The 24579-nt window shown below is 42.1% G+C and overlaps 1 protein-coding gene across 1 annotated transcript in view; it reads left to right on the plus strand.

Moving 5' to 3' along the window:
- The first annotated feature begins 15 nt into the window (after positions 1–15).
- The window catches only part of ARHGEF38 (Rho guanine nucleotide exchange factor 38), an 87021-nt gene continuing 62457 nt past the window's right edge, over positions 16–24579 (plus strand). Inside the window, exon 1 of the mRNA XM_069978410.1 lies at positions 16–38. The gene's annotated coding sequence lies outside the window, so the exon portion shown is untranslated. The remainder of the gene's footprint in view (positions 39–24579) is intronic.

The following is a 24579-nucleotide window of genomic DNA, read 5'->3' on the forward strand; positions in this document are numbered from 1 at the left end:
AGAGGATGAGGAGGAGGAACGGGCCACACGGATCCGAGGTGATGAGGAGGGGAGGAAACGGGCCACACACTCCCGTTATGAGGGGAGACAGAGTAGACGGTTTTATGAGAAAAAAAAAAAAAAACTCATGCGGTGGCCATTTTCCCAAAAACTGCTATGTATAAGTTTACCACATAGTGTTTTTTAGAGGGATAAAAGAGAACCAAAACACTTAGGGCCCTATTACACGGGACGATTATTGTGCATTATAGCGTTCAAATTTTAACCCCTAGACGACACTGGGCGTACCTGTATGTCCAGCGGTCGCCTAGGGGTCTTCAGAGCAGGGCCGCACTCCCGGCTTTTAGCGGGCACGGTCTGATCGCCGTGCCCGCTAATCAAGTTTTCAGATGCAGCTGCCAAAGTTGACAGCTGCATCCCTGATGTCTAGGGTGGATCGCCCCCCCACGACATAGTCACGGAGAGGGGATCCTTCTGGCGCCGGCCGGGGTCAATGGCGCGGGGACTCGATTGCTTTTGGCTGCAGAAGCCGAAAGCAATCCAGCGCCTGTCTTATTGATCTATGCAGTCTAACTATACTGCATAGATCTGAATGAGAGATCAGTGTACTTATACTAGAAGTCCCCCAGGGGGAATAACCCTAACCCCAGGTGGACTTCTAGTATAAGGGTACAAACACACACACCGTATATGCAGCAGATACGCAGCAGATTTGATGCTGTGTTCAGTTATTTAGATCTAATCTGCTGCGTATCACAGCAGTAAATACGCTGCATATACGGTGTGTGTGTGTGTGTTTGTACCCTAAGTGTAAATAAACAAAAAAAGTTATTAATAAAAAATCCTCCCCTAATAAAAGTTTGAATCACCCCCCTTTTCCCATGTTATAAATAAAAAAAAAATAATAAAAATGTTTGTTATCGCCGCGCGCGTAATCGCCCGAACTATTAATTTATCACATTCCTGATTTCGCACGGTAAATGGCGTAAGCGCAAAAAATCCCAAAATGCTAAATTGCACATTTTTCGTCGCATCAAATCCAGAAAAATTGTAATAAAAAGCGATCAAAAAGTCGCATGTGCAATCAAGGTACCGATTGAAAGAACACATCATGGCGCAAAAAATGACACCTCACACAGCCCCATAGACCAAAGATAAAAGCGCTATAAGCATGGTAATATAGCCATTTTAGGGTACAAACACACACACCGTATACGCAGCCTATTTACTGCTGCGATACGCAGCAAATACGCAGCAGATTAGATCGAAATAACAACACAGCATCAAATCTGCTGCGTATTTGCTGCGTATCTGCTGCTTATACAGTGTGTGTGTTTGTACCCTGAGGGTGCGTTCACACCTACAGGATCTGCAGCTGATTTTCTGCAGCAGATTTCAGTTAAATAACTGAACACAGCATCAAATCTGATGCTGTGTTCAGTTATTTAACTGAAATCTGCTGCAGAAAATCAGCTGCAGATCCTGTAGGTGTGAACGCACCATTAAGGAATATATATTTGTTAACAATGGTTTAAATTGTTTACAAGCCATCAGATAAAATAAAAGTTATACATGTTACATATCGTTGTAATCGTAACGACGTGAGGAACATATATAACCAGTCAGTTTTACTCCAGGGCCAATAGCGTAAAAACAATTACCCCCCAAATAAAAAAAAAAATGTTTTTTTTTTTTAATTTCACACATTTAATTTTTTCCTGGTTATGCAGTGTACTTTATGCAAAAATTCAGCCTGTCATTGTAAAGTACAATTAGTGGCACAAAAAATAAGGGCTCGGGGGTTTCTAGGTGAAAAAATGCAGATGCTATGGCCTTTTAGGCACAAGGAGGAAAAAAACGGAAGTGCAAAAATGCTAATTGGCCCGATCCTCTAAGGGTTAACGATAATCGTAATGTGTAATTGCAGGCAACAATCGGAAAATCGTTCGTATGTCGTTAATCGTTGATTTAGATCTGGACCTAAAATTATCGTTAATCATTTGCTAATTGTTCGCTGTAATTCCACATTCGTTCGCTCAAGTTCCGCATTTGGTCACTAATCATTGTAATTGCACATCGATCATTGTTTTGCTGGGATCAGAAGGAATACGTAGTAACGATCGCAACTAACGACCATCGTTCTGTGTGATACGGTGAACGATTTCAGGTTAACGATAAACAATCTCGTTTGTGATCGTTAATCGTTAAAAATCGCTCAGTGTAATAGGACCCTTGTAGCTGTGGAATTGTTCCTGTCACTTTGTGTGCCACTACACTGTCCACAGCTCTCCTGGGTGATGTTAGCCCTTTGAATCACCTGTCAGATGACATCTTCAGTGTTTCCTTAAAGAGGAACTCCACATAAGGAAAATTAGTTTTCTATTAAAAGTTATAAAAATGTGTCTATATAATGTATGACCGTATCTGTACGGTTCTGCCACACTGGTAGCTGATTGAAATCCAGGAAGTGAAGAAAAATGGCCTCTGTGCCAATCCACATTGTCTCCTGCTCCTTCTGCTATCCCACCTCAGGAGACAAATCTTCTATGCCTATGTCTCACATTGTGTGTGTTTGCTGAGCGCAGATTGATGATGCAGATGGGGCAGGGTGTGATGTCACAGGAGGCTTGGCTGGATCCCCCAATCCCCTGAGTGATTCACCATCTCTGACCGGCCAGAAGCAGCTGCTGCAACTTCACTAAGTGTGCAAAAGTCTGCAGTGAAATTAGGGCTGTGTTTACACATGTTGTACTGCAGCATCTTCATAAAAATAATGCAGTAACACAAGTAAATTTTGCTAAACAGCAGAGAGAATCAGAGACGTCACTGACAATCCCACCTTGAGAAAAAACAATTAATAAACAGTATATCCCATGTAAGATAATATTGGAGAAAGTTATTATTTGTGGGGCTCAACTTCAAACATAAAAGATGCTTGATCATAATATGTGCGTGGAGATGGAAAAAAAAAAAGAATTTCAAAAAGTTCTTTATTCCAATATCGGCGTTACAGGTAGAGAATACAGTGTGCTGCGTGGGTGGGACTACAATGAAATGATAAAGTACTGCAAATAATTCAGTAACACAATGACACTGCAATGTGTGAACACAGCCTAGATGTTCTGCAACAGATTTGGGCGGGGAAAGGGTAGGGTGGGGGCTGTGATGAACAGCTGACAGAAAGCATTGCATTCTGGAACCTGTAGTACTGTGTAGAACTGCTCAACTAGGAAGTACAACCACACAATACAGAACAAAGACCCCCAAAACAAATGGATTTTTGCTGGGATAGACAGGTAAGTAATGCTATTTGCTTCTGCAGAAGGTTCATTTTTTTTACCTCTACCTGGAGTTCCCCTTTAAAACTGTGTCTAGCAGGATAAAAACTATGATTATATGGCAGACATCCAACTATCCCAGTTTAATTTAACCCTGTGAAGCAACTGTTCATTTTGCTATTAAAAAATTCAAAATGGCCAAACATACAACGTCTGGTGCTTCTCAAGGTATGACCAATGACAACGGCAGAGCTAGTAGTGGAGGCACAAGTGGCGTTAGCAGGTGTGGCAACACGCTGCAGCTACCTATGAGATCCAGTAGTAATGTTTTGATCAGCCAGCCTACATAGAGTTTGAGCTCTATACTAGCCATTAGTCATAAATCTGTGGCAACTATCAACTGGTTGTTCTAGGCATTACTGGGTCAAAGAGAGTGCTGCTAACACTTCCACTGTCAACTGGTTGTTCTAGGCTCTACTGGGACCAAGAAAATGCTGCTAGTTTTGCCACCTTCAACTTTCTGTCCAAGGCCCTGTGAGGTCTATTGCACCATGGCTAATGTGGCCCAACTTATTACGGGGAAAGTAAGGTCTAAGTACATGTTACGCCTGTCTGTCTTTGGCCCTGTGGGGTCTATTGCACCAGGGCTAATGTGGCCAAACCTGTTACGGGGAAAGTAATATGTAAATACATGTTACGCCTGTCTGTTTTTGGCCCTGTGCGTTCACGGAGATCGCTGTTACCACTAATTACTAATTCCTGCCGAACCATACTTCGGAAAAATTTGCGCATCTCTACTCATGACATTTCTTCTGAGTAGTTTTACAATTTAATTTTATTAGTTTATTAGTTTTATTAAAGGAGAAGTCCGGCCAAAATTAATTTTTGATATGTTGTTACTTATGAAAAGTTATACAAATTTCTAATGTACATTAATTATGGGAAATGCACATATAGGGCTATTTCCCTTAATTTAGTAGATCAGGAAGTGTTAGAGTTCTCTCAGATCCAGTGACGTCACGACGAAAGGTGTAATTCCTATGGCGTGTCCAGCAGGGGGTGCTCTCTATATAGAAGTCTATGGGACTTTATTGTTTCTATGGATTTCTATGTAATGTAGTGTAGTGTACAGTGCTTTATTGAATGAATAAATCTATGGAATACTTTGGGGAGCAAGTGTCCCTGCTCCCCCAAAGTATTGCATAAATTGCGGATCGGCGGGCTTACTGTGATATCCTAATATATTGAATGAATACATTTATGCAATACTTTGGGGAGCAGGGACACTTGCTCCCCAAAGTATTCCATAGATGTATTCATTCAATAAAGCACTGTACACTACACTACATTACATTACATAGAAATCCATAGAAACAATAAAGTCCCATAGACTTCTATATAGAGAGCGCCCCCTGCTGGACACTCCATAGGAATTACACCTTTCGTCGTGACGTCACTGGATCTGAGAGAATTCTAACACTTCCTGATCTACTAAATTAAGGGGAAATAGCCCTATATGTGCATTTCCCATAATTATTGTACATTAGAAATTTGTATAACTTTTCATAAGTAACAACATATCAAAAATGTATTTTGGACAGACTTCTCCTTTAAAGCATCAGGCTATGTGTAGAGCGCTTTTCCACTGAAATCTTATTGTTTTCCCCATAGACTTCTATAGGAGGGTAAAAATGCCAGAAAGGATTCCTTCAAACATGACTTTTAAAAAGCCCAAAAGCTGCCAGCAGATTTGCCTGTTTTTTTTCTGGTAGAGTGTCATCCTGTTAGATGCTGCGGTAGCAATGACAGCAGCATCTAAGAGGTTAACTGTCAGGATTGGATCACAACTCTTGGTCATGACAGTTGCAGCCGGTGCCCAGCGATAAGCGACAGCCCAGATCTGCCGTAGATGACACTGGCGCAGCAGCCAGTGTCAGTTACACAGAATGTTGTGCTTGTACAAAGGTGGACATTTAAAGCACTGCATTAAGGGGTTAAAGAGATAAACCCATCTAAAACACCTGACATGTACACGGGAAATGCCATAGGTGTGCTTTACATGTGAGTGTATTCTTTCCACTCTGACACAGTGCTCTCTGCTGCCACATCAGTTTGTGACAGGGACTGTCCAGAGCAGTAGAAAATCCCCATAGAAAACCTCCTGCTCTCCAGACTGAAAGAATACACCACTTCCTGCAGGACATACAGCACCTTATAAGTACTGAAAGACTTGATTTTAAAGAAGTAAATTACAAATCTCTGACACCAGTTAATTTGAAAGAAATAATATTTTGCTGAACTATCCCTTTAAGGTTGAAAAAAACCCAAAAACCCTCATGAGATGTCAATTGCCCCATCACAGGGAGAAAAATTCCTTCCCAGAATAAATCCCTAGAGCAGCGTCCTATCACATAAATCTACTGCCCGTAACTTGTAATAATTTTGTAATGTAATTTTTAAGAACAGCATCCAGGCCTCCAAGTGGAGCCAATGCTGACTCCTGTGGTAACTGTGGAGACTGGCTAGGCCACTTCAGGACCTTGAAATGCTTCTTACGAAGCCACTCCTTTATTGCCCTGGTGGTAAGCTTGCGATCATTGTCAGGCTGAAATGCCCAGCCACATTTCATTTTCAATGCTCTTGCTAATAGAAGCTCACGGTACATGGCCCCTTCATTCATTCATGTACACTGATCAGTCGTCCTGGTCCCTTTGCAGAGAAAGAGCCCCAAAGCATGATGTTTCCACCCTTATGCTTCACAGTAGGCATGGTGTTCTTTAGATGCAACTCGGTATTCTTTCTCCTCCAAACACAGCGTGTTTCTACCAAACAGTTCTACCGATCAAACACCTTCTTGGTGTCCAGTGCTGAGGTCAAAGCCGGTGTTGTAGTAATTGCCAAGATGTAGTAATTGAACAGGCTTCGCGTGTTAATGGAGGTTTGGCAGCCAGGAATGAAACCCGTCTGGTCCTCAATCAAGGATGTCAGTAGCGGGGTCTGCCTTTGGGCCAACAGCCTGGCCTATATCTTTACATCAGTGTTAGGGTCCATTTACACAGAAAGATTATCTGCCAAAGATTTGAAGCCAAAGATCAATGGTTTTTCTGGGCTTGGGGAGGGTGACCTGTTTTGGCCTGTAGGTTTTTTTGGGAAGTGTACCTGTTGATATGGCATTTTGACAGAACCTAACCAATGCTGGGATGTCTTGGAAATTCTTATCTCTGTGGGTGGCGGTTCCTATAGTCCGGGAGGGTTAATACACCACTCTGGCCATCCGTGATCACTCTAATCCAAGGGACCCCGTAGCAACCCGGCAGGACACTGTTCACAGGGGAAAAAGGTACAACCAGCCGTGACGCCTTGCCTACCCGGCACTGGCGTCACGAAATAACACTCCAAGGTCCGTCTGTATCTCGGCCAACCACCTCCGGGGTGGAGTCACACCTAACCACCTAGTAAGTGACCGGCCAATCCTCCAACATAACAACATCATCACTGGGGGCTCATGTCACACTGCCATCACTGTGCCAGTATAATATGGGGGACAGGACCCCTTTAATCCATTGGCTTAACATCATAGAATCCATTAGGGAAAATTCTAATTGTGCCTCTACCAAGATCAATGACATGCAGATATGAAGGGTCAGGGAGTTGCCACAGTCCTAGGTTTCTATGACTATGGATATGATCAAGAAAATAGAAGAAATATACAAGAACTAGGATATACAAAATGTTAATGTAGTTGCACATGTTTGCATACAATGCCGCTATACCAACCAGACTATAACGTCTTTCTTGTCGCTGTCATATCGCATGCCCCAGTATTCATTCATGTTTTGCATCGTGTAATGGGTTTTTCCATGAAGTCATCCAAATGGCTTACCTGTATTATTTGTCTTGCTTAGAGAAGCGTGGCAAATCACCAAGATAGTTACTACACAGCATCATAATACTTAGTTTATTACTCAGCGTTGCAAGCAATCTGCATAGATGGCCCCTCTAATGATCCATCAGTCTTTTACCACATTTTTTATAATGAATAACAGCAACCAGGAGAACTCTGGGTTCATTAAGTGTTTATACAGAAATATTTATGGCACAGAAGGTTGACGCTCCTTGCTTAGTCTGTGCACGTTCTTGCAGGTTTTTCTATCAGATGCTCTGTTGTGTCAACACTTCCTGTGTCGTACAGTGCTATTGATAGACGTGGTCTGATATATTGAATGCCATACATAATTCAAAAAATTACATCCCTTAAAGGAGACCCGTCTTAAAGGAATTTTTTTTACTTACTGTGTTAAACTTTGCACTATACTACTACTACTACTACTACATTATGCATATGAAATATCCTAGTCACTGGGGCACCCAGTAATAGACTGACATTTTCTACAGCTCACATTTCATGTGTGCTGCATAAACTGGGACAGGATGAACAGAGTCGTCTCCTTATTATTTTTTTTTACTTTATTGTGTGAAACTTTGCAATATACTACTACTACTACTACATTACCAAAAGGAAATATCCTAGTCACTGGAGCACTCAGTAATAGAGTAGCATTTTCTACAGCTCACATTTCAGGTTTGCTGTATAAACTGGACAGGATGAACAGTCATCTCCTTGTTATTACAAGTTAGAGGTTTAAAGGGAACCAATTACACTAAAATTGGCCATAAAGCTAAGGAAACGTGCTGGTACATCAGCCAGCACGCTTCCTAAACACCCCCCTGTACTCTCTGTCCCATGTACATACAGCCCGCAAAGTTTAGTTTAATAGTCTCCCGCGCTCTATGCAAATTACCATGCAAGTAGTCACGGTGGACGGGGGCTTCTTCAAGTAGTCACTGGGTCCTGGGCCGGCTCCGGCGCTGTAATCACGCCCCTCTGGGCGTGTTGGAAAGCGGCGCCTGGTGACGTCACTCGGGGGGGCTGGCATTGCATGCGCAGTGCAGCTGGATAAGACGCTGCTGTACTGTGCCTGCGCGGCGTAGTACAGCAGTGGCTTCAACCACTGTACTGCGCATGCGCAGTATAGTAAAGTAGTAGTAGTAGAGGGGCGTGATTACCGCGCCGGAGCCGGCCCAGGACCCAGTGACTACTTCAAGAAGCCCCCGTCCACCGTGACTATTTGACCAGCCACCTGCCCACCGTGACTACTAGCATTGGTAATTTACATAGAGCGCGGGAGACTATTAAACTAACTTTGCAGGCTGTATGTACATGGGACAGAGGGTACAGGGGGATGTTTAGGAAGCGTGCTGGCTGATGTACCAGCACGTTTCCTTAGCTTTATGGCCAATTTTAGTGTGATTGGTTCCCTTTAAGCCATTTAAGCTCATCATTACCATGTTTCCCCTAAAATAAGACACCCCAACTAGTCTACCAACTAGCCTAAAGTAAGGCACCCCTACCATCAACTAAGGCTAAACTAAGGTCGCCCACCGGCCCCTGGGACTCACCTAATCCCCTCGTTGACCTTCGCAGCCAACAGACCACAGGCTTTCTGGTCCATGAGACTTGCGACATGGATCTCCTAGCCGGATCAGTGGCAAATTCCTCTCTTCAAGAGTTTGGGTCTCCATGGACACAAACATGCAATGAAACGTAATGCACACAACCCCATTGGATCAGAATGGAGGTTGCACACATTTCAATCTCATTACACTTTTATATTCATGGAGACCCAAACTACCAGCAGACATAATGTTGACAGGTACACTTTAAGGCCGGGCGCATACTACGTGAAACCCCGGCCGGGTCACAGAATAGCGGTGTTAGTGAAGATCATGCTGGCCAGTACTGCAGTACCAGCCTGATTATCTTCATTTCTGTTAAATTCGTATGTGCCTGCATCCTATTTCACCATTGCACACAAGGGAGAGTGGGCCGGACTTTCAGCTGTGTGAACTGACATAGCTGTGCGGCCTCAATTTAATGAATAGTGGCCGTACAAAACTGACATGTCAGTTTTTCGTACGGCCGGATGGAATCAGCTGGGATTCCATTCATTCAAATATAACGTATGTTTTGCATAAATCTATGCAAAACATACGTTGTGTGAACATGGCCTAAGTAGGTACATGTTAATTTTAAGCTACCTATATAATGATCTAGCGATGTTCTAATCTTGCCTATAGCAACAGAAGTAGTTCACTGGTAATTTAAAGGGAACCCGTCACCCCCCGTACCGGGAAAGAGCCCGGCCGACCCTGTCCAAAGCCGAGCGCGCGTTCCTCAGAGATGAGTCCGACGCCCATATAGAAAAGCAGCTCCAGTCATTCTCTATGGACGTTGGATCTCTGGGGAGCGCGTGCGCGGCTTCGGACAGTAATTTCTCAGCGTTGGGACATGCTCCGGGAACAGGACTTCATGGAAGTCGTAAGTATATGGGTCTGCACCGGAGGGGCCAGGCAATGCCCCGGTATGGGGGGTGACAGGTTCTCTTTAATACTTTTAATGCAAGTTTGAATAAAGTTTTAGTATGTTGTTTTTATCAACCTTTTTTTTTTCATTTAATAATAATGAACAAAACAGAATAATTTCTATTGTTAAACTAGAAAAATGTAAACTAATTTAAAAACAGCATAACCAACATATTTACTGTAATGACTGAGAGGAAAAATAGCTTCAATTAAGCCTAGAAACAGTAGAAATAGAACTAGCTTCCAAAACTTGTAATGCGGTGAGGTAGATTCCCCCGATTGACTCGTTTTTGTCTCCCATGCCATGCACACATAATTTGAATAGATCCCAGGTGCCCACTGACTGTGATGTGCCGGCCTCAGGAGTGCACAGAGGAGCTTGTAAAGAATTCTAATTGGTTACTCTGGAAACTTCACCCGGAACTCTCTACACGGAAGAAGCCGGCAAGACTTTTATTGCAGTCAGACGACTGGGTTGCTAAACAACTAGTGCAATCGCAATAGTTGCTAAGTAAGTTAAAGGTCTTTTATTCTAGGTGATGTTTATAGGTAATAGTTGCAACTGGTGTACATCCATGTAGTCATAAAGCTTGTGTAACCTTTCATGTGATGTGGACGAATAGTTTGGACCTGTTAGTCTGCACAGATAATAAAACAATATGTAGATTTTTTTAATTTTTTTTTTAAATAAAATGAACATCATAAGTTAAATGAATGGATGCTAAGTGTACCTTTTTATACTATGAGGGAATCCTTCCCTGGTCGATTATTTAGTATTATGGTGCGTTTACATGGATGATCATCATTCGAATTTTCACAATAACGATCGTATTTCAGCGATAATCGGCTCGTGTAAACACAGTGAACGATGAAGTGACCAGCGAGAAATCGTTTTTTGATCTTTCAACATGTTTTCAAATCATTGCTGGTCGTTCACTAAAAGTTTGCAGATCACTTTGTGTAAACAGTTTTTCAGCGATTCACCCTATATGTGAGATGGGCTTAAGCGTTCTTAAAACAATCGCAATAACAAATTTTTCAAACGATCTATCGTTCCGTCTAAACGTTAATCGTTATAAAAAACATTGTTACTTCGAAATCGTTAATCATTTGATTGGGTGAATTATCGCGCCGTGTAAATGCAGCATTAGGGAGTGAGCTTACAACGATATACAGATATGTATGGCCCTATTGAAATGTAGATTGTTCACTCTTAGAAGGATTCCGCATTCTATTGTTTTTATGGTAATTGGAGCCATCAATAATATGACAAGGAAGGCCTCAAATCCACAGCAGACATCTGAGCGCATGTTTTAGGTTCCTGACATAGATTCCACAACATTTTTCCACCATCTTAAAGGGAACCTGTCACCCCCCCCTGTGCCGTGGTGACAGGCTCCCAACCCCTCGCTAGAGCCCCCTGGCGCTCCTGAGATGAGTCCGATGCCCATAGAGAATGAATGGTGAGTCTGACGCTCCATTCATTCTCTATGAGCGTCAGACTCATCTCAGGAGTGGGGGGTTGGGAGCCTGTCACCCCGACACGGGAGGTGACAGGTCCTCTTTAAAGGGGAACTCTGGATAAGAAAAACTTGTTTTCTATTAAAAGTACATTAAAAGTTAAATATATGTGTCTAAACAATGTATTACTGTATCTGTGCGGCTCTGCCACACTGGTAGCTAATAGAAATCCAGGAAGTGAAAAAAAATGGCCTCTGTGCAAATCCACATTGTCTCCTGCTCCCACTGCTCTCCCATCTTAGGAGACAAATCTTCCATGCTTCTGTCTCACATTGTGTGTGTTTGCTGAGATCAGGCTGATGATGCAGACAGGGGACAGGGCGTGATGTAACAGGAGACTTGGCTGGATCCCTCAATCCCCTGAGTGATTCACCATCTTTGACCGGCCATAAGCAGGTGTTGCACTGATTTCTCTAATTGTGCAGAAGTGTGCAGTGAAATAAGGGCTGTGTTCACACATGTTGGAGTGTCATTGCAGTACTGCAGCGTATTCACAAAAATGATGCAGTAACACAAGTAAATGATGCTAAATGGCAGAGAGGATCAGAGTCTTATTGTGGGGATCAACTTCAAAGATAAAAGATGCTTGAACATAATATGTGCATGGAAATGAAAAAAAAAAATTCAAAAAGTACTTTACTTTATTCCAATATCAGCGTTACAGGTATAGAATACAGCGTGCTGTGTGGTGTTACAGGGAGAGAATACAGTGTGCTGTGTGGTGTTACAGGTAGAGAATACAGTGTGCTGTGTGGTGTTACAGGTAGAGAATACAGCATGCTGTGTGGTGTTACAGGTAGAGAATACAGTGTGCTGTGTGGTGTTACAGGGAGAAAATACAGTGTGCTGTGTGGTGTTACAGGTAGAGAATACAGCGTGCTGTGTGGTGTTACAGGTAGAGAATACAGCGTGTTGTGTGGTGTTACAGGTAGAGAATACAGCGTGTTGTGTGGTGTTACAGGTAGAGAATACAGCGTGCTGTGTGGTGTTACAGGTAGAGAATACAGCGTGCTGTGTGGTGTTACAGGTAGAGAATACAGCGTGCTGTGTGGTGTTACAGGTAGAGAATACAGCATGCTGTGTGGTGTTACAGGTAGAGAATACAGCGTGTTGTGTGGTGTTACAGGTAAAGAATACAGCGTGTTGTGTGGTGTTACAGGTAGAGAATACAGCGTGTTGTGTGGTGTTACAGGTAGAGAATACAGCGTGCTGTGTGGTGTTACAGGTAGAGAATACAGCGTGCTGTGTGGTGTTACAGGTAGAGAATACAGCGTGCTGTGTGGTGTTACAGGTAGAGAATACAGCGTGCTGTGTGGTGTTACAGGTAGAGAATACAGCGTGCTGTGTATTGTTACAGGTAGAGAATACAGCGTGCTGTGTGGTGTTACAGGTAGAGAATACAGCGTGCTGTGTGGTGTTACAGGTAGAGAATACAGCGTGCTGTGTGGGTGGGACCACAATGAAATCATAAATTACTTCAAATAATTCAGTAACACAATGAAACTGCAATGTGTGAACACAGCCTAGATTTTCTGCAACAACTTTGGGCGGGGAATAGGCAGGGTGGAGGACTGTGATGAACAGCTGAGGGAAAGCATTGCATTCTGGAACCTGTAGTACTGTGTACAACTGATAAACCAGAAAGTGCAGAAACACTAAACAGAACAAAACCCCCCAAAACAAATGGATTTTTTGTAGTTTCAAAAATAGAATAGATAGGTAAGTAATGGTTTATGCCTCTGCAGAAGTTTCATTTTTTAACCTCTACCTGGAGTTCCCCTTTAATGTACCTTTACATGGTCACTCCAGAAAAAAAAAAAAAAAAAAAAAAAGATTTTTCTTTTTTCACTGTCAGTAACATTCAAATTTGCCCTGTTTCTTCTCTTACTATGTGGCTATAGTTGCACAATACTGTTCCTTTTTGGTGCCACAGATTGCCCGCGTTACTGTCCGATTCACACAGTGTCACTTTCTCTAGGCATAAAGATGACTAGAGAAAGTGACTTCTGGTCTACACAGCAGTTGCTCTGAGAAAAAGGCTGTCACACCAGACTGGATCAGCATGCAATGGGGAAACTAAAGCTGCCTGATAAAAAAGAACTGGTGAGTATTCCTTCTAGGGAGTTAAATAACATTTTTTTCTATGGTGGGGTAACCATGACAAATTTCTGAAACTTCATAGTGAAATGTAGTTAGAATAATACCGCATAGATGCCACATTTACTACTGACCATGGATACTTGACATCTAAACACCTGGGGTTGGAGTTATTTATGATCCCAGCTGCTAACGTAAAGGGGGGGGGGGTGTAAGGGTGCGTTTACACATTTTTTCTGTCAGAGTTCTGAAGCCAAAGCCAGGAACAGACTATAAACAGAGAACAGGTCATAAAGGAAAGACTGAGATTTCACCTCTTCTTAAAGTGACTCCTACCCACAATCTGACCCCTCCAAACCTCTTGTACCTTCGGATAGCTGCTTTTAATCCAAGATCTGTCCTGGGGTCCGTTCGGCAGGGGATGCAGTTATTGTCATAAAAATAACTTTTAATCCAGCAGCGCTGTGTCTAACGGCCGGGGCTTACATTTGTATATGCATTAGGCTGGCACACCCTCTCTGTCCTTCCTTTCCACCCTCCTCAACATTAGAAATGATCCAGGAACATTTACTGCTGTTTGATCTTTGCACAGGTGTCTTAACGATCCAGCCCATGTTCATTATACAAACAGGTGGGGAATAGGGAGCAATCTGCCTGGAGCATTCCTAATGCTGAGGAGGGTGGGGAGGAGGGACAGAGAGGTGGTGCCAGCCTAATGCATATACAAATGTAAGCCCCGGCCATTAGACACAGCGCTGCTGGATTAAAAGTTATTTTTATGACAATAACTGCATTCCCTGCTGAACGGACCCCAGGACAGATCTTGGATTAAAATCAGCTATCTGAAGGTACAAGTGGTTTGGAGGGGTCAGATTGTGGGTACAGAGTCGCTTTAAGTACATTCCTGGCTTTGGCTTCAAAAATTTGCCAGATTAATCTATTTGTGTAAACACACCATTAGCTGTAGATGGCAGCTGGCACCCACCATGTATGTTGCAAGCTTAGCTTCTAAGCCTATTCCATACTTTTTTTTAAAGTGGTATATGATTTGGATATACACATAATTAACATTAACCCCATATTGACCAGGCACATTTCAATTTTTTCAATTTTTTTCCTCTGTATGTTTAAAAGGCCATAGTTCTTTAATTTTTTCACCTACAAACCAATATGATGTCTTACTTTTTGTACTTTGTAACAACATGCTTAATTTTTTCATAAAATATGCTGCAAAAACAAGAAAAAATTAAGTAAATAAATTAAAAAAAAAAAAATTTCACATTTTCTTTACACCATTTGCCACATGGTTAAACTGAGATGCTATCTATATTCCTCAAGTCAGTATACCAAATTTATTTACATTTTATTTTACTTTTTTTTTTAAGTTTACTTTAAAAAATCTTAACTTTATCTTAAATCTTAAATTTATGTGATTTCATTTGCTCTGTAGTTTTTATCAGGTACCACACTTGTGTACATGCAACTTTTTGATCACTTTTTATAAGATTTTTTTCAGGGATGTTATGTGATCAAAAATCATCAAATTTACATTTATGAGGTCATTTGCGCTCACCTTGTTTACCATGCAAGATGTGATAACTTAATAGGCTGGGTGATTCTGCTTGAGGTGATACCAAATATGTCTAATATTATTATTATTTTTTTTTTTAAATAGGGGGTGAGTTAAACTTTCATTATGGGCTAGATTTTTTTAATATCTTATTACCTTAATATCTTTTTTTTTTTTTTTTTTTTTTTTTTTACACATTTTTACAGTTCTATAGTCCCTCTAGGGGACTTCTATGAGCAATACATTGATTGCTCATAGGGATCAATTCAGTACATATGTAGTACATTGATCCATTATCTAGGCACTCGTTGGAAATCACCAAGTACAGGCAGCCCAGGAGACTTAGCAGAGGCCCTGGGCTGCCCATAGAACAGATTGGCTCCCGCGACCTCGAAGTGGGGAGTTGATCCGCATCACTGCACCACCAATGATGAATGGCTGGGCCAAATAAATGCCACCATCACTTTCAACAGCAGCATTTAAATGGAGCAGCTCTCGGCTATTATCAGCTGTGTATAGAGACATCTCACGTCGTGAGCCCTCTCTATACTTCCTTACCATCACCATGATGTTCAAGGTATGTCAAGGTGCCTTAAAGTGACTGTACCATGAGACCCAGGCTGAAGCACTGGAGGCGGGCCGACCCATCCCCAGTGGGAAGAAACCCCAGCCCCTCCATGACATGACTCTATTAGAATCAATGGAACCCTATCATAGAGGGGCGGGGGTTTCCTCCTACTAAGGGTGGGTTGGCCCGCCTCCAGTGCTTCAGCCTGGCCCTGGTGGTACAGTCACTTTAAGAGGTTAGAGATGGTCAATATCAATCTTATGATAATGGAGCCAACATGAGTGGCAAGCACAATGGTTTCAACACTGTCATCAGAGAGCAGTGCCCTTATGCAACTTTAATTCCATGTGGCGCACACTCTATTAACCTAGTTCTAGCATATTTGTTTTTTTTCTCATCATCATCTACCAGATAGAGACTGCTTGCAAAGAAGCATTAAGATTTAGGCCTACCAGTTACTAAACAACTTTCTGGTACAAGATGGTCGGCCAGATATGTACCAATGCACTTTACAAGGGATATAAGTCTATATGCAGTCTGTTAGAGTGAGTGGTCCGGCTGGTGTATATATATATATATATATATATATATATATATATATATATATATATATATATTGTACATGTATATATACTGATATATACTAAAACTATATATACACCAGGCAGGCCACTGCTTTTAGAGAGGAGCAGTGGTCAGTTACCTGGACAATGAGCTGTCAATAATAGATAATAGGAGGGAAAGAGCAGCATATCAGGAGAAGGAGACAATTTTGCTAAATAAATGTATTTGCAAAAATATTTACCATGTTTGTTTATTTTGCTGTATGTATATACCACTTTATATGTTTACATTTTGTAATTTATTTTTATGTATTGTCTGAACGAAAATAAACATTTCTTTTACTTTTGACAAAAAATTCAAATCTAGCATTTTTGATTGGATAATTTGATTAAAGTTTAAAAAAATCGTATAAAGAAATCAGTGTGTTCAGGGCTTCTTGTTTTTTTTGTTCTTTCTAGTGTTTTTGTGCGTGTGTGTTTGGGGCTGGATGAGTGATAATTTAAAAAAAAAATCCCTGCAGCCTACCCACCAAATAATAAAATTACATTTATTTCTCATACAAAATGAATTTTTATTTAAAAAATAAATTTGGTATCACTTTAATTGTAGTGTCCCAGGGAATATATTTATTATGTTATTTGATCACATGCTAAATAGTGTAAATTTAAATGTGGTAAACCTACAGTAACTGAGTTTAACCATGCAATTAGGGTGGGTTCACACTGAGGAATTCTCAAGGAATTGTAGAGGAAAGTTTTCTGCTTGAAATTCCTCACCTATTCAACTCGGGCACAATAGGAGCAGAATTTGAGCGGAATTCAAGCAGAATTGAAGCCCCATTGACTCCTATAGGATTCCTCTAGTGGAATCCACCCAAAGAATTGACATGTCAATTCTTCAGGCGGAAAGCGGATCCGCGGCGGAATTTTCAGCGCGGAAATTCTGTTGTGTGAACAAATAAGCGGAAAGCCCATTAAAGCCAATGTGCATTCACAATGTTCATTCTTTACGGGCGGAATTCCGCGCGGATTCTGCGCACATTTTGACGCGGAATCCGGCTGAAAATCCGCGAGAATTCTGCAGTGTGAAACCACCATAAGAAAGGAAATACTGAAAGGACAGCCAAGATGAACCAAGTGGTCTTTTTCTTATAGTAATCTTTTATGTTTCTATGACAGTGTTAGTATAAGACAATAGCCCTGATAATAGGTCCCTGAGGAATGACCTCATCCAAGGTCACAGAGCATGCTCAGTAATGCTTCACATTTATCTCAAGGGGACAAGTCCTATCTGTTGACGTCTATGTCCATGAGGCTTGCTGTAACGCATGTCACTAAATGCGGTTAAAAACAACTCAGGCAAGATGGCAGTCCCCATAACGAAGTACAAAAAATGCAACCAGAAAATAGAAACAAATGGGAAAAAAGAACATTTCAGTGTCTAACTTTAGTCCGGAAAAGAAAATCTAAGCGGTACATTTTCTTTAAGACTAAGAATACAAAGTGAGCCAGTGATTGTTTTATTATTCTGGTCAGTAATTGTGTGTACTAGTATCATGATGAACACTCAGTAAGAATCAATAAGGTGATATTACAGCCCATACGGCGGCCCTGCTCAGTAATGATTTATTCCTCTGAGCGCCAAGGATGCTGATAAAAGTGTGGGAAAATAACGTCTCCTAAAACAAGTTAAATATACCAGGCAGAGGAAAATATTGACAGTCCGTTCATAGTTGTTGCATACAAATAGAAGAGCTGAAAGAGCTTCTGATGAAAACTAATTTTTCCATTTCCACTTTAAAAAATTGCACTATAAAATCCCATTTTCTATATGTTAGGAATATGAATATCTTTCCCTTTATTGTTTTCAAGGGCACGTATGGAAATCTGTGTATGAAGTACTGTGTATAAATAACTGCATGCAAATTGCATGTGGCTAAATGGACAAAGTTTACGCAGATAATCAGTCTATGTAGAAAGTAGATTAGGTTGTTAAATATATTATACATTATTACTCAAAATATTTACAAATGTCACAATTTCAAAACCTTCAGAGCTGGAATCTCCCACCATTCTTAGCTGTTTTAAAGTCTGTAGGATGCTTGTTCTTGCATTCTGGAAACTGTACCTTTTAACGGGGTCGGAACTACCACTGTAGCTGCAATAGCGGCTGCTATGGGGCCCACTGCATCAGGGGCCCCGTGGCCCACTCCTGCAATACACTGGGCCCCCTGAGTGATCATTTGCAGCACCAGGTGGCCAAGTGGGCCTCCCGGGTTTTGCAAATGTCCCTTTAACTTCAAGCACTCCTGATGAGCACTAGCAGTTATGACTAGACTTGATGGCTTAGTGGTCAGTCAGGAAGGAAGGGGGGCCCCAATCAAAAGTTTGCTATGGGGCCCAGCCATTTCTAGTTACGCCCCTGCCATTTACACAGTAATGCAACTTTGGGAAAGGAAATTGCAACTGCATTAGGACCTCTCCCTAGGCATGAGGTGCATTATTAGGCATATTGCCTTTTTTTAGTGACTATAACAGATTGTAAAGGCCGTATTAGACAGCCCGTTGTGCGTTGTTGGATCAGCGATCGCTTACCAAGCCTATTACACGACTTAACGATTGTGCGGCCAGGGCTACATGGACATTGTTAGCTTGCTGACTTGTTGAATGATTGCCGTCTCTATTGCATGGGCTGGTATCTGCCCAATATGGCAGATAATCGCTCTGTGTTATAGGGCCTTAAAGGGGTGATCCAGTGCTACAAAAACATGGCCACTTTCTTCCAGAGACAGCACCGCTCTTGTCTCCAGTTTAGGTGTGGATTGCAATTAAGCTCCATTCACTTCAATGGAACTAAGTTGCAAAACCTGCACCCAAACTGGAGACAAGAGCGGTGCTGTCTCTGAAAGAAAGTGGCCATGTTTCTGTAGCGCTGGATAACCCGCTTTAACCAAGAAGCTGTATTTACTAGAGATGAGTTCTTAGTTTTGTACTTCCTGGATTTGAAAGAAGACTGCATAGCACTCTATTTCATGCAAAAGTTTATTGACAGCGTGCAAAGGGCAAGGCCAGGTATATACACAACATTTAGCACCACACTGGTGACTATATAATGGAAGTTTTGTAAGGCGACTGATGACGTTTCGACCCTAGCCAGGGTCTTTTTCAACATTGCATTGGTGTGCTGGAGAGTGCTCCTGGCGCATATCAAGGGTGTGTCACAGTGCTTGATACGCTCTAGGACAGCATAGAACTCATAGAACTTTCTAAAATTAGACAATAGTTAGCTTAAGCCTGACAGATTAACTATAAATTACACCAGAAATTGAGAAAAGCTTGATTTCGATGGGTGACACTTAGGGTACTATTACACAGAACGATATGGCCGATTATCGCTCCATGTAACAAATACAACGATCAGCTGATGACAACGATTATCGGCTGATCATTAATATAGGTGTGAACCTAGAATTGTCGGGTGCCAACCGCGCATCACTACGTGTAATAGCGGTGCGCGGTCTGCGGCTAATGATTTACATTACCTATCCAGGCTGCAGGGCTCCTCTTGCGGTCTCCTTCTTCCCGGGTCCCGCGCGCTCCAGCTTCAGAGCGGCCTGTCTGAGCTGACAGGCTGCTCAGCCAATCACTGGCCGGGACTGCTGCGGTCAGTGATTGGCTGAGCGGCTTGTCAGCTCAGACAGGCCGCTCTGAAGCTGGAGCGCGCGGGACCCGGGGAGAAGAAGACCACAAGAGGAGCCCTGCAGCCTGAATAGGTAATGTATAAAGTTAAGCAAGGGCTGCAAGGACATCGGTAACTATGTCCCTGCAGCCCTTGTTAAAGGGCAACTCCGGCGTTTTTTTTTTTTTTTTTAGCTTATTTAACACACATTACAAAGTTATATAACTTTGTAATATGTCTAAATAACCTATCTGGCGCCAATACATCACTTCGCACAGAACATACAGCAGCTGATAAGTACTGGAAGACTGGAGATTACAAATTTCTGGCACTAGTTGATTTGAAAGAAAATAATTAAGTGGAGTACCCCTTTAGAAAGTTTGGTGCATCTTAATCCAGCACACTTTGCATTAATCTATCGCTGCCCATGGGATAATTTTAGTGTCCGATTGTTGTCCAGGTGCTGGATAATTAGAATTTTCCTGTATTTATTACTTGGGAACATATACAGGTTTATTCTGCTCCAATGAGTTAAACGCATCCTTGTAAATGTAAAGTATTTAATCCTTTCTTATTAATGCTGTTTATAAGGAAACAGAAGTCTGAGGTCTTTAAGCCTCTCCGCAGGATTGTCTTGTAACAAGGTAGTGCGCCGCTGAGAGTTTGTTTTGATCTTTGGATGATATCAAGTAGTTAGTTAAATGAAGTAGCGCTTCCCACTGATTTTGGATCAGAGAATAAAAATGAAAAGAACGGAATAAATTGCATAGAAAATGGTAGAAATCGTATTAAATAGAATAATCAGCATTTTTGCATTTTTAACTGCAGTGCTAAAATTTCTTCAGGTGTTTAGCGAGCTATAAAAGTTCTTTCTTGCTGGTGTAAAACTATTAAAGTGTTTAAAGGGCCTATTGCACAGAGCGATAATTGCCCGATTCGGCCGATTATCGCTCCGTGTAATAAAGACAACGATCAGCCGATCGGGTCATCAGCTGATCGTTTATTTAGATGCAAACCTAAAATCATCGGTCATCGCTACGTGGAATAGCGGTGCGTGGCGGATGACCAACGATATAACAAACCATATATTACCTCACCAGGCTGCAGAGCTTCTCCTGCGCTTCTTCTCCCCGGGTCCCGCGCGCAGCAGCAGATTCGGAGCGGCCTGTCTGAGCTGACAGACCGCTCAGCCAATGACTGGCCGGGAGCAGTGATTGGCTGAGCGGTCTGTCGGCTCAGACAGACCGCTCCAAAGCTGCTGCTGTGTGCGGGATCGGGAGAAGAAATGCAGGAGAAGCCCTGCAGCCTGGTAAGGTAATGTATGGTGTTTAACAACAAGGGCTGCTAGGACATCTTTAACAGTGTCCCTGCAGCCCTTGCTTAACAATTATCGGGCCCAGTAAACGATCGCTGATCTAGCAGTTTACATTATTGATTGGGCCCGTGGAATAGGACCCTTACTGTATTCACCTACTGTATTCATCCCCCCTTCCCCCCAAACCAGAGGTACCGTTCATCTGCTCAGCTGAAGTCCGTCCCAGTGATATCTTCTATAATGCCAGTGACTTGGTGTGCCTAGGCTAGCTACGCCTTTCCCTCCTTCCTTCCTTTTCCACCCTTGTCATCTGACACGCTCCCATCAAGTGGTTATCAGCGTTATCCTCATCGTGCATGCGCCATGGCATCCGAAGCGACACAGATGCAGTGCTGTGCTCAAGCCTCTTGTTGTTCCAGGCTACCTTGTTATTGTGCCCGCACCGCCTTCACCCAACATTCTCGACCTCTCATTCATGCGGCGCAAGCGCAGTGAGTGTTTTGGGCTACACTATACAACCACTCTCCCAGTGCTTGCACCGCATGAATGAGAAGTCCCTAAAACAGGGTGAAGATGGCGCAGGCGCACCGACAGGGTGGCCTAGAACAAGAGGCCTAAGTGTGGCACTGTGCCTGCACTGCTTTGGATGCCACAGCGCATGCGCAAAGAGGATGATGATGATAACTACTTGGTGGCTGTGTGCCAGATGGCAAGGGCAGAGAAGGAAGGAAAGGTGTAGCTAGCCTAGGGCATGGATGCCTTAGGCCGTGTCTCATTAACTCATTGAGCGATTTTTTTTGGCAAACCAAGTCACCAGCCACATTATAGAAAACATGACCTCCCAGTTTGGGAGGAAGTAGGGGTGGGCTAGGTGAATACAGCCTGTAAATTAAGAGCTTGTAAATTAAGCCCTGTCCCCAATTACCCAATTCACTAAGTGGCGCACGCCTCTTAGAGAAATCCAGCAGGACCTGTGCCTGTGGCTCAGAAATTTACACCTGCTTCTGACCAGGTGTAGATTTCCGCCATGAGCAGGCAGGTCCTGCTGAGATATCTCATTTTGGAAGTGGCAATGAATGGGGAGCAGTCACTGGAATGGGAGCTGCAGGGGTCTATGGTAGGTAAGTATCAATTTTTTTCACCAGCCTTCCAGCAACATATATAAAAATTATGGATCCCTGAGTTCCCCTTTAACCATGTTAGTGCTGCAGTTAGATGTTATTCTAGTAGATTTAAAGGTTCATTATAGATTTATTGCGGTCATTGTGGGTTTTTGCAGGTAAATCACTAAAAATCGTATGCCCATTAAGTATCAACTTAAAAAAAAGTTGATTTGTGAAAAAACGGCATGGTACACTTTTTGACAGGGAACCCAGCCTCATATAGTTGGTACTATCCAATTATCTTGCCCGTTTAGTTGCAGCCTTCAGTTTACTTTACATTGTCTTTATTTTTAGAGTAGAGTCTAGAAATGGGATAGGGATGTCCCCAGTCTAAGAGAAGGCTGAATGGTAGAGAATGTGTCATTGCACACACACAATCCCAGCAGCTAAATTCTTTTCCTGAGCTTTGGCTCGATCTGCCCCACCCAGTGGTGACATGTGTACAGACGGAGTCTGAGGACCATGGTGACCCTATTGTACTAGAGTTATGTGAGATGTGACAGCTGGCTTAGCTTTACTTACAACCCTAACTCATTCTGTTTTGCAGCTATGGAGACTTAAAAAAGAACTACTTGCCACATTTATTTAACTAATCTTTCATATATTTTTGTTAGAAAAATATAAATAAATAATTTATAATGAACTAAGATTATACATACACAAATATGTGTAATGTACAAGAATGTGACAATGTGGGCTACTTAGTGACTGAGCTCTCTCTACCTGCACACTTATACATAGACAGCTGTCACTAGGACTGCCCACTTGACTACTACTTTTTTTTTTATCTTTAGTGAAGAAATGGGTATGAAATATATTAATATATTGATACATCATGCCGCCAGGGAAACAGTCCAGAACTGGCCTTCCCTGTCCGCAGGGTCCGTAATTTTCGCGATGTGTGAATGCTGGTCACAGAACGGCTGGTGTTATTGAAGATCATACCGGAAGGTACTGCAGTACCAGACAGATGATCTTCATTTCTGGTGACTTTGTGTGTGGCCGCATTCAAATTCATCACTGCACACAATGGAGCGTGCGGCCGGAGCGGTGCGGCTGGGCTGCACGAACAATCACTGTATAGCTCATGTGACCATTTCAGTATATAAATTTTGAAGCTAAACATAAAATGCAAACAGCCGACGAGTTTATTAGCAGCGCTCATAAAGGGGTTTTTGTCATTTATTTTAAAGTGAATGAACGAAGAGTAATCTAAATTGCATCAATATTTGCCTTCTGCACAGCAGCAATTCTTCTAGGTACTTGCATAAAGTTTTTGAAGGAACTGTCTGGATGGATGTCGACTACGCAAATCCTTCTGCCTCATAATGTAAACCCAGCCAGACTTTATGATGTTGACATAGATCCGGGCTCTACGGGGGCCATAACTTCACTTCCAGGACCCCTTGTTTCTCTTAAGGCCCTATCCCACGGAACTTTTTCGAACAATTATCGTTCATAAAATCGTTCAAACGACCACTCGTTAAAGATATTCGTTCTGTGGAATAGCTGTAAACGAGCTAACGACAACAGCGAAATCATCGTTGAGTCGTTCACTATTTTTTTTCAACATGTCGAAAAAAAAACGTTGGTCTTTCAACAATAATTCGCTAATCTTTTCGTTGAATAAAAAAATCTTTCAGTCGTTCTTGAAATGTCTACCTACATTTCCCCACGTTTTAAACGACCATGTAACGATGTAACGACCGCAAAAAAATCGTTACACTACAGATATCATTCACGTTCCCACACGTATTATGTGTTATTGTTCGCTTAAAAAAATCGTTAAGTGCTCGTTAACGAGCGGTCGTTGGAGCGAGTCTATGAACAATATCTTTCCGTGAAATAGGGCTATTATCACTAAAGATAGTTCTTAATGACTCTGGCTGGATGTTTGTAAAGAAATTGGACGCCTCCCTTTACTTTGCAATATTTTCTTCCACACGTGCCATAAACCTAAACAGTACTGTACATTAGGGGCCCGATTACACGGGACGATTATCGTGCGGAAAATAGTTATACCGTTTGAATTTAAACGATAATCATCCTGTGTAATTGCAAGCAACGATCGAAAAATCGTTCGTGTGTCATTGATCGTTGATTTAGATCCTACCCTAAAATCATTGTTAACCGGTCACTAATCGTTCAGTGTAATTGCACATCGTTCCTTCTTTTGCAGGAATCAGATGGAGTGAACGATCGTAGTAACTATCGTAACTGACGACTATCATTCTGTGTAATATGGTTACCGATTTCAGGTTAACAATAAACAATCTCGTATGCGATCGTTTATCGTTAGTCGTTAATTGTTATAAATCACTTCGTCTAATAGGGCCCTTAGGTTTTTTTCACAATCGTTTAGCTCACAATGTAAATCAAACCATAGTGTTATGTTATGCTCT

The sequence above is a fragment of the Dendropsophus ebraccatus genome, chromosome 7 (assembly GCF_027789765.1).
Source record: "Dendropsophus ebraccatus isolate aDenEbr1 chromosome 7, aDenEbr1.pat, whole genome shotgun sequence".
NCBI classification, from domain to species: Eukaryota; Metazoa; Chordata; class Amphibia; order Anura; family Hylidae; genus Dendropsophus; species Dendropsophus ebraccatus.